Below are 10,047 nucleotides of genomic sequence, written 5' to 3'. Positions count from 1 at the left end.
CGAAGCTGCAGCTGCATCTGTCTTCTTGGCTGAGGCTTTATAAATGAGGCGCTTTTCTGTAGTTCCTTTTCAGGCATGACGTGCAAGTTGCCCCTAGAAGTCCAAAGGCAGCTGTTTTCCTAGCAGAAGGAAGTTAGGAGGAGGCAAAGCCAGCAGCTAAGTCTGGATAAAAAACTTGGCTAACCTCTTTTCCCCCCCTCCTCCAAACAGGCAATTGTGAAGCACTCGGCAGAGATCTGCCCGGGAGGAAAAGCAGAGCCAATCTCTGAGAAGAAGGGACGTGCGAGCTCTGGCGAGGACGGCTGCTCCCCCTGGCCTTGGTGTGGGACCTCCTGAGCTGCCATTCCTGTGGTGGGAGTGTTCCTCCTCTCCTCCTCCGGCCAAGCCAGAGACCGCCTAGGGAAGGAGCAGGTAAGGTTGAAGTACCGAGGTCTCCCAGGTAAGAAGTGACACGGCAAAAGGAAATGGCCTCAACTTGCAGCAGGGAAGGCTTAGATTGGATTGGAGGGAAAATTTCTTCACTGAAAGGGTGCTCAGGCATAGGAGCCCAGGGAAGTCCCCATGCCTGGAGACATGTCAAGGATGTCAAGATGTGGTGTTTAGGGACCTGATTTGGGGGGGCAGCAGCTGGGCTCGATGTCCTTAGAAGGCTTTTCCAACCGCAAGGATGCTACGGATCCTATGGTTCTGGAAAGCCTTGACCCCTCTGGCTCTAGCACAGCACCTGGATGCTGACAAAATGAGGCTGGTCCTAGAGCCTGGAGGTCCCTGTGCCACAGGGAGAGGACAAGCCGGTGTCACCTGCAGGGAGGGTCTCGTCCCCAGAGAGCAGCCAGTGACTCCGTCCCTGCCCGGGGCTCTGGGTGCGCCCTCGGGGGGCGGGGGACGACACCTGCCCTCAGGTGTCCCTCTGGGCACCTGGGAAGGGAACCAGGTCCATCCGTGCGGCAGCTGCAGGGCTTGCAGGCTTTGGGGCTTTGCAGCTGTGTGCCTTGTCACGAGGTGGCAGGGACGTGACACTGCCTGGCAACGCTGCTGGCCTCGGATCCTTGCTGCTCTCATCCTTATCCCATATGGATTTAGCAGCAATCTTCTGTCTTTGCTTTCAAACTGTCCTTGGGAGAGTTCCAAGAGAGGGTCATTAGTTATTTCAAAGCCTACATCTTTTACCTCTTGGCACTGAAGAGAAAAGACACAAACCTGCTTTGCATCCTTCTGCCTGGAAGTCATTGTGACACGGGGAAGGGAGGAAGGGGCTGGCCGGGGTCAGCCTCTGCTGAGCCTCAGCTCTTGCTGCTCCTGCTCACAGGGTAAAGCCAAAAGCCGTCGTGATCAAAAACGCAGGCCGCCCTTCTGACCTGAGTCACAGGGGCCGTTTCTTCTGAATGAATCAAGGTGGGAAATCATTCTTGGAGCTTCAGAAGAAAAAAAACCCCAGAACCGTAGGTACGTTTGTAAGAGTGTGTATGTACGTACATTTCCTTCGATGAAGAAGAAAATCTTAGAAATATCATGTCACGTCTGGCTTCCTAGAGAAGATCCTGAACTCTGGGCTTCTGAAAGCAAATGGCTGTGCATTTATAGGAGCGTTTCCCTTCTTTTTATGTGCCTCCCCCAGTCATCTTCTACCCTTGCCCATGGCAAGGAGAGCGCGGTGATTTGGCTGCTCCGCTCTGCCGAGGTTGTTGCAGGCTGTGTAGCAGGGAGCGAGGCCTTTTGTGGCTGCTCATCAGACATTTTCCTACAGCCTTCTCCCTGTAATGGTAAAATGAGACTTGTGTTAGCGAGCAGTCAAGTAGAGCGGTAACATTAGAAAAGAATTGTTTCTGAGCTGCTGTTCACTAGCACGTGTTTCCCCTTTCCGGCAGAGCGCGCATCACTGCAGGCTTGGGATCGATTGAAATGCGCTAAGGAAACCAGCTCTGGGGAGGGAGGGAGGGAGGGAGGGAGGGAGGGAAATGCTCTCTTAACATGTGCCAATTCTTCTGTCAAACTCATCAGGGCAGGACAGCGTTCAGACTGAAAGTGTAAGAAGATGTGGAGGGAGACAGAGAATCTGACAGGAGCACCGGACTCACAAGTGCACGAATTTTGCTTTTGGCTTGGATTCAAACGCAGAAGTTGTAAGGAATTTGGGAAGGAGAAGGGACATTTCAGAAGGAGAAGAAGAAAAAGAAGTTGTTGTTGTTACAGCCCTGGCAAAATCTTTGGTTCTAGCTAATAAAGGAAGCTAGTTGAAATTAAAAAAAAGAAAAAAACGTGGGTTTTTTTTTTCCTTCGCTGTTGTATTCGTTGGTGGTTCGTTATATGGTGTGTTGTTTTATTTCTTGGTCTTATTACCTCTGTGTAAATAGTTTTTTTGAGTGAAGCTAACTTTCTGGACGGGTTGGTTTGTATTTGAGGTAGGATAAATTTCAAGAGGTTTCTTTCCTAGACTTCTGATAGGCATTCCTGGGATTTTGGTTTTGTTTACTGTGTGTATCAACAGAGAGATTTGGTAGGGCCAGCTGGGCTGCTGGAGTTTTGGGTGTTAATTTATGAGATGGCTTTTGTTCAATGCAGTTTTGAATTGGTGAAAGGGTTTTTAATGTAGTGGTTTTAAGGCGGTCTTTAAGAATTGTTTGTATCGTTTCACGTTGTTTGTAGTCGGTGTATGATCAGGGATATGGTGGAACTTCTTGAACGTTCTGGTTTTAGCGTTCCTAAGTTCCGATTTCTTTCTGCTTTGCTGTTTTGTTTCTGGTTTTCTTTTGGGGGACAGGGGCGTTTGTAGACGGTGGGTTTCTAGAGGCAATGTGTCTTTCAATTTGGGTAGTGATATTTTTTAGTATTTTAATAGTTTCGATTTTTTTTATTTTCATGCTTTTAATGAGTTGTTTTAAAATTTGGAAGATAAACCTTTCTAGATGATTGGTTATTATTTGTGAGTTAGCCTCAAGGTAGAGCTTTGGAGGCTTTTTTTAGTAATGTTTAGGGTCAGTTGTAGGGTTTTGAGTTTAGTGAGTTGGTTGGATTTAATTTTTCATGGGTGTTTGTTTTGACTAGCAGTTCTGTCATTTTCCATGTGTATCTGAGTTTTTTGGGGTTTTGAGCCATTGGTTGAGGAGGAAGTTTATGATGAGAATGTACGGAGCTTTTGGGCTAGTTATAGTGGGATTTCAAATGTCTTGACAGTTTGGTTGATTTGAGTTTTTCTTAGGGTTAAATGTTGTGGGGTCTTTGTTCTGTTAGTCCTAGAAATAGGTTTGGTTTGGATACGCTGCGATGGGATGAGCGTGGGCTGCGTACCGGTGCTGCCGAAGGTGCGGTATTTGTGTGGTTCTGATGCGTTGGGTTAATGAATTGATACGGTCTAATATATAGATTAATTAAAGTAGAAATAAATATCAATATAAAACCAAATATAAAATGATAGTGGTAAACATAAATATAGAAAACAAATAGATAAACACATAAAACTATACTATATAGTATATTATTGTAACAGATGCTAATCTATAGAAATGATAGTCTATTATATATGTATACAAAGATATCTAAAGATCGGTTGTAAATATAAAAATATTTAGATAGAGTTAAAAGGAATTGGGGATTCTTTGGGATTTTTTTATTAGGTTATAGGCTGGGGTTTTTTTCTAGATAGAAATAATATAAAAATAAAAATCCAGATCTCCAAATATATAACGCGTATACCGATCTCTCTAAATATTGAATATAAAGAAATAGAAGTAAAAGAATATCTAGGATATAAAATACTATATATCTATTATTCTATTAAAAGGTATTCGCTCGAGTATGTTTAATACCTACAAATGTAATGAATAAAAATTATAAAAGTAAATGTGAAGAGAATGATGAAAAATGAGATGATTTTTAGAGTTTTAAATATGGTTTAGATAAAGGGGTGTCTTTGGTTTTTGTTTGGTTAGAGGCAGGGGTTTTATTTGAAATAATAGAAGTATTATAGAAATGTGAATCTTAAGATAGAAATCTATCATAAGTCTAGAAAGAGAAATGACGAAACTATGGATAGAAATTGAAATCTAAATCTATGTCAGTAATATGAAGAGTTGTAGTATAGAATAGAAATGACCTTATGTGGCAATATAAATGAGAAATGGGAATAGAAATAGAAGAAGATGTAAATATAGTTGGAAAGAAAGGGAATTTTTTGGCTTTTGTTTGAGTAGAGGCAGGGGTTTTATTTGAAATAATACAAGTGTTCCAGAAGTGAAAATCTGAACGCAGAAATAGATAATCAATGAATCAAAATACGTATAAAAATATAGAAATAAGTCCTCGGAATAGATGGAATATAGAATATCAATTGATTTATAAATTGACATTGATAAAGAGAAATGGATCAGTAAGCAATACACATTATAAATAGAAATGTGACTATCAATAGGAAAACCTAGGGGTAAAATCTATTCAAATATTGTCTAAAGGAAAGGGTTGGGGTTTTTTGGGTTCTTCTTGGGTTAGAGGCAGGGTTTTTATTTGAAATAATATGAATATAGATATTACTCTTACCTGTTTCTAAATATTGAGATAGATAATCAAGATATAAATATAAAACCTAAGGAAATAGAAATAATAGGAAGGGATGTAATATAGAATACAAATAAGAGTAGACATTGATATACACTTTAAATGTCAATGTGAATATGAACCTGAAAGATACAGTTTTAAAAAAGATTGAAATAGAGTTGAAAAGAAAGGGGTTCTTTTTGGCTTGAATTTGGGTAGAGGCAGGGGTTTTATTTTAAATAATGGAAGAGTTACAGAAGTAAAAATCCTAACACAGAAATATCGATTAAATATAGAAAGATATGAATAAAAAGATGTCAATAAATAGAAGAAATAGGAACAGATGTAAAATAGAATATAAACTTATAAAAAATCGGAAATTATAAATGTAAAAATAAACATTACACATCAATATACATTTGAAATATAAATGTGGATATAAAGATGAAAAAAAAAAATTTTTTTTACAAATTTAAATGCAGTCGAAATGAAAGGGGGTTCTTTTTGGCTTTTATCCGGGTAGGGGCAGGGGAATTATTTTAAATAATGTAAGCGTTACAGAAGCAAAAATCCTAACAAATATATACTTACTATGTAAAAATATGTATCAAAATAGAGAAATAAATTTAAGTACTAGGGAGAGATGTACTATAGAATAGAAATTTATTTATAAATAGAAATGTATAAATATACATCAATACGCATTAGAAATAGAAAGGTGAATATTAATATGAAAAACTATTTTTAAAAATATTTACATATTTTTTAAAAGAAATTGTTGGGTTTGGTTTGTTTTTTTGGTTTTTTTTTTTTTTTATCCTCTTAGGTTAGAGGCAGGAGGATTTTTTTCTTCTTCCTGGTTGTTTTGGGGCATTTATTTTTCGAGGAGTTTTTGGGGGGGATGGCCCCTGTTCTTTTTTGCCGCCTTGGCCGCCCGCAGGCCCAAGGCGCGCGGCGCCCCCGGCTGGGGTGGGCGGCAGTGCTGCCGCCTTGTGGGCAGGGCGCGGTACTGCAGCCCGGCGCCGCCGCCAGGCAGCCCTCTTGGGCGTGGCGCGTGGCGGAGTTTGTTTGACCTTCTCAAAAGGGCGGAAGAACGGAGGGCCCCCGGCGGTGTGTCTATGCGGACTGCCTGCACGGAACACCGATGCCGGCGCGGCCCCGACGAGCTTTTCTGTGGCGTTTCAATTGCGATGATGGCATTCCGGTTCGCCTGCAGGGTTCGGCGTCGCGGGAAATCGTTTCTAGGGCTCGAGGTGGGTGTCGGCATTTTGATCAGGCAGCTGGCAAAACGGCTACGCCTTGGGGTCTTTCCAAGGGGCGCTGGGGGCGGGGCCGGGGCGGGGCGCCGTGTCGACGAGGTGACGTCATTCGGCGGCACTCTGCCTGCAGTTCGCCCATGCACACGGCAGGGGGCGCCGTGCCTGCAGTGCGCCCATGCAGGCGGCAAAGGGCGCCGTGCCTGCAGTGCGCCCATGAAGACGGCAGGGGGCGCTGTATACATAGAGTATTAAGTATAAACTATCTAGAAGAAGAAATAAAAGCTCTATGTCACCTGCAGCTGTAGAAAATTTCAGGCTCCCATGGAGGAAATAGTTTTCCTAAAATCATTACCGTTTTGGGGTTTTTTGCACTCCCCGGTAGCCTGAACGTTTCTACTGCTGCTTTTTTATCCTAAAGCCAGAATGGAAATCCAAGATTAGACATACAGGGAAAGAAAGAGAGAAAGAAAGAGAGAGAAAGAGAGAAAGAAAGAAAGAAAGAAAGAAAGAAAGAAAGAGAGACAGAAAGAGAGACAGAGAGAAAGAAAGAAAGAAAGAGAAAGAGAGAAAGAAAGAAAGAGAGACAGAGAGAGAGACAGAAAGAGAGACAGAGAGAGAGACAGAAAGACAGACAGAGAGAAAGAAAGAAAGAGAGACAGAGAGAAAGAAAGAAAGAGACACAGAGAGAAAGAAAGAGAGAGAGACAGAGACACAGAGAGAAAGAAAGAGAGACAGAGACACAGAGAGAAAGAAAGAGAGAGAGAGACAGAGAGAAAGAAAGAGAGAGAGAGAAAGAGAGACAGAAAGAGAGACAGAGAGAAAGAAAGAAAGAGAGACAGAGAGACAAAGAGAGAGAGAGAGAGACAGAGAGAAAGAATGAAAGAGAGAGAGAGAGAAAGAAAGAAAGAGAGACAGAGAGAAAGAAAGAGAGACAGAGAGAAAGAAAGAAAGAGAGACAGAGAGACAAAGAGAGAGAGAGAGAGACAGAGAGAAAGAATGAAAGAGAGACAGAGAGAAAGAAAGAGAGAGACAGAAAGAGAGAGACAGAAAGAAAGAAAGAGAGAAAGGAAGAGAGCGAGAGAAAGAAAGAAAGAGAGAGAGAAAGAAATAGAGAAAGACAGACAGAAAGAAAGAGAGAAAGAAAGAAAAGGAAAAAGGAAAGGAAGAAAAAAAAAAGGAGGAAGAGAAAGGAAGAAAAAAAATGAAAAAGGAAAAGGGTGAGAGTGAAAAAGAAAGAGCCAAAGTGCAAAAGGGGGTGAAAAACAGAGTGGAAAAAAAAGAAAAAAGAGTTGGAGTGGAAAAGAAAGGACATTCGGGAGGGGCGGTGCTGCCTAAGGTGCTTCCGCGCCCAGGAGCGAAGGAGCCGTTTGATCCCCTGGCGGGAGCGCAGCTCCCGGTGGCGGAGAACGGAGCGGTGGCTGTCAGTCCGAGACTCCAACTCCCGGCAGGCCCTGCGGCCGTAAAGCGCGGCGTCTGACGCAACGGCCGACGCGCCATATGAATGGCTGGCGGGCCGAGGCGGCCGCTCGCCGGGGGAGCGGGCTGGGCGCGGGGAGCTCCCGGCGCCTGTCCCGCGCGGGACGGAGCCGCGGCAGCGACGCTGGAGGGGCGAAGCCTCCGTCCGGCCGCCCGCACGGAGCCGAGCGGCGCGGAAGGGGCGTCCGCCCGGTGCCTCGGCCTCGCTCAGCGGTCCCGGTGGCGGGGGCTGAGCTCGGGCGGGGCGCGCTGCCGCCCGCCGATGGCGGAGCGCCAGGCGGTGCTTTGCTGCCGCGGGCCGGGAGCTGCAGGAGCCGCCCCGGGCGAGCGGCGCCGGGCGCTGCCGCGGTCACTGTGCGGCGGCTGCCCTCGGGCTGGCGGAGGCGCGGGAGCCGCCGAGCTGCAGCCGTCTCCCTCGGGCCGCTGCCGCTGCTGCGGGCGGGGGCGGACGAGCGGCTGCGGAGGCGGCTCCGCGGCGGGCTCAGCCTTGCGAGCAGAGAGCGCTCGACATCGCTGGCATGACACGGCTGCTGAGTGCCTCAGTGCTCGTGGCTCTTCCTTCCACGCAAACAGATGGAGCGGCATCGCTGAGCAGTAAAACACAGCGATGGCCCGGAGAATGGCGAGCGCAAGGAGCGCCGGGCAGGATCCTTCTGATGGCACAGGTGCGATCGGCAAACTCAGCCCCTTGTGGCCCTGCCCTCCCGACCCCCAGGGGAAATGCTCTCCAGCCTCGAGCTGCTGAGAGACAAAACGTGTGATTTGACACTAGGGTCCGGAAAAGGTTTCCGTTTAGATTAGCAAATGCCTCCATTGTTCTCGGTTACATCCTAGGATCGGTTTTAGGCAGTGACTTTCTACCGCTTGTCGGATTTTCTTGTGCAATGGTAAGAAAATAGGCAGGTCTGATACTGGTTTCGCTTTTTTTCTACTTCATGTTCCATGAGCTGCTTTTATCCAAGCAATTGTTTTAAAGTTCTACTGTAGGCGTTTCTGGTTCACTTTTTTTTTTTTTTTTTTTCCTCTAAATCGGCAGTAAATATAGCTGAGTAAAATTACCTTGGTTTTCTTCCTTCTTAAATGTTTTTATTGATAATCCTATTTGAATATGCAGAAGAAGTGGGTATGTCCTGTAATATATCCTAGCTTTTCTTGTTTACAGGGTACTCAGAAAATATTTTTCCCTTCGAGTCCCACTGAAACATTCTGCGTGCAATCTCCGTTAAGGTCTGTGTTTACAAATAAGCCACCATCAGCTGAGATATTTGCCTGTGTACCTTTTCCTGTCATTCAGAGCTTGCGTTCTGTGGTTTTTATGATAAACCTATCAAACTTGCGAAACCGTTTTGCAAGTCTTAACCGTTGAAGGCAGCAAGAAGTGGTTTTAAAGCCTGTTCTTGAGCAGACAAAGGGGAAAAGTGTGAATTTGCTGCTGAACTTGTCCTTTTTCATTTGACTTGCCTTGAATTATTTAGGAAGAGAGAGCACTAGAAAAAAGAGAGAAATAGAATTGGTTCTTGAGCCCTCCTAAAATGCTCCCTGTGATTCCGTGCGGAGCCAAAGTGAAGGGTGATGGAACAGAGCCCCTGTGCTTTAGAAGGAAATCAATTTCAACCTGATCTCCACCCTGAGTCTCCCTAATTTCTGTTTTTAAAATGCAAACTAAGTTTAGGAAGTGTTGGGAGTTAGTATTTTGGGGGAGAAATGGCAGTTGCACAAACCGTTCCATTTCCCAGAGGCTCTGGGAACGATTCATTTTGTAAGCGCTGTAACTGCCATCGGTTGGTGCTTCGGGGTTGGAATGTGCACTTGCCCTCCTATAAAGCACTCGTTCATTTGCATTTCAGTGCCAGGAGTCTGGAGAAACTGGAGAAGAGCCCAAGAGACATTTTTCATCCTGAGATACAAAAGGTAGGAAGTGACTTTTTTTGGTTTGGTTCTTTTTCTTTATGATTTCCTGGAAATAGAAGTAATTAAGTATAGATCCTACTGGTTTGTTTCTTCCAGTAGCTAATAAGAATAATAATCTAATACTACTTAAACTGTCTCTTTATCCATTGAACTGGCCATTTCAAATCCAAACTTCTAAACACCAATAAAAGCATCATCCTTGTAGAATCTTTAATAGGAGGGGGCTAAAGATGCTGTTTTTGTTGACAGGATGTATTGGTTCTTGAAGGGCAAGAGGTGAGTACAAGCCTAACTACTTCTTGCTCACAGACCCGTCCGGTGAATACGGCTTTGTATTTGGATGGGCTTTTGATGACTTCTAAATCAATTGCTCGTTACAGTAAAAAGAAGTCATGTTTTTTTGAACCTGACAGCAAAAATAACTTGAAGCACCAACTTAATAATAATTGATCACCCGTCTAAGTTAATGATTTTATGCTATACTATCAAAGTGTAAAGGTAAATTATTGTGTAGTAGGAGATGGTATAAAATGTATGTTCTAACGTGTAGGATGTAGGCAAAGATTAGAGGAACCAAATTTTTATGTCTTCTGTTTGACTGTTCACCAAATAATATTTGGTTTTATTTTCCAGGGATCGGTGAATTTTAAATTTGGAGTCCTCTATGCTAAGGATGGTCAGCTTACAGGTGATGAAATGTTCAGTCATGGTGAGGTTTTCACCTTCTCCTTAATTGTTTTGCTCATCTGAAAAAAAAAAAAAAAAAGGCAAGTTAAAAAAAAAAAAGTTATGTTTATTATTTGTTACCCCGTTCTGTCCGTTTCCTCAGTATTTGCTGGAGCTCTGCTTACCCAAGCGTTGGGTAAAACAA

At 44.0% G+C, this 10,047-nt stretch overlaps 1 long non-coding RNA gene across 1 annotated transcript; it reads left to right on the top strand.

Moving 5' to 3' along the window:
- Positions 1–249: 249 nt before the first annotated feature.
- Positions 250–2,262, top strand: LOC139602570 (uncharacterized). Its single transcript, XR_011683302.1, has 2 exons — positions 250–1,446; positions 2,002–2,262. It is a non-coding gene; the product is annotated as an uncharacterized lncRNA (long non-coding RNA).
- Positions 2,263–10,047: the final 7,785 nt, after the last annotated feature.

This window comes from Agelaius tricolor, unplaced genomic scaffold (genome assembly GCF_023055355.1).
Source record: "Agelaius tricolor isolate 1412-34295 unplaced genomic scaffold, bAgeTri1.0.p SCAF_34, whole genome shotgun sequence".
NCBI lineage: Eukaryota > Metazoa > Chordata > Aves > Passeriformes > Icteridae > Agelaius > Agelaius tricolor.
This window is presented reverse-complemented; position numbering and strand designations above follow the sequence as displayed.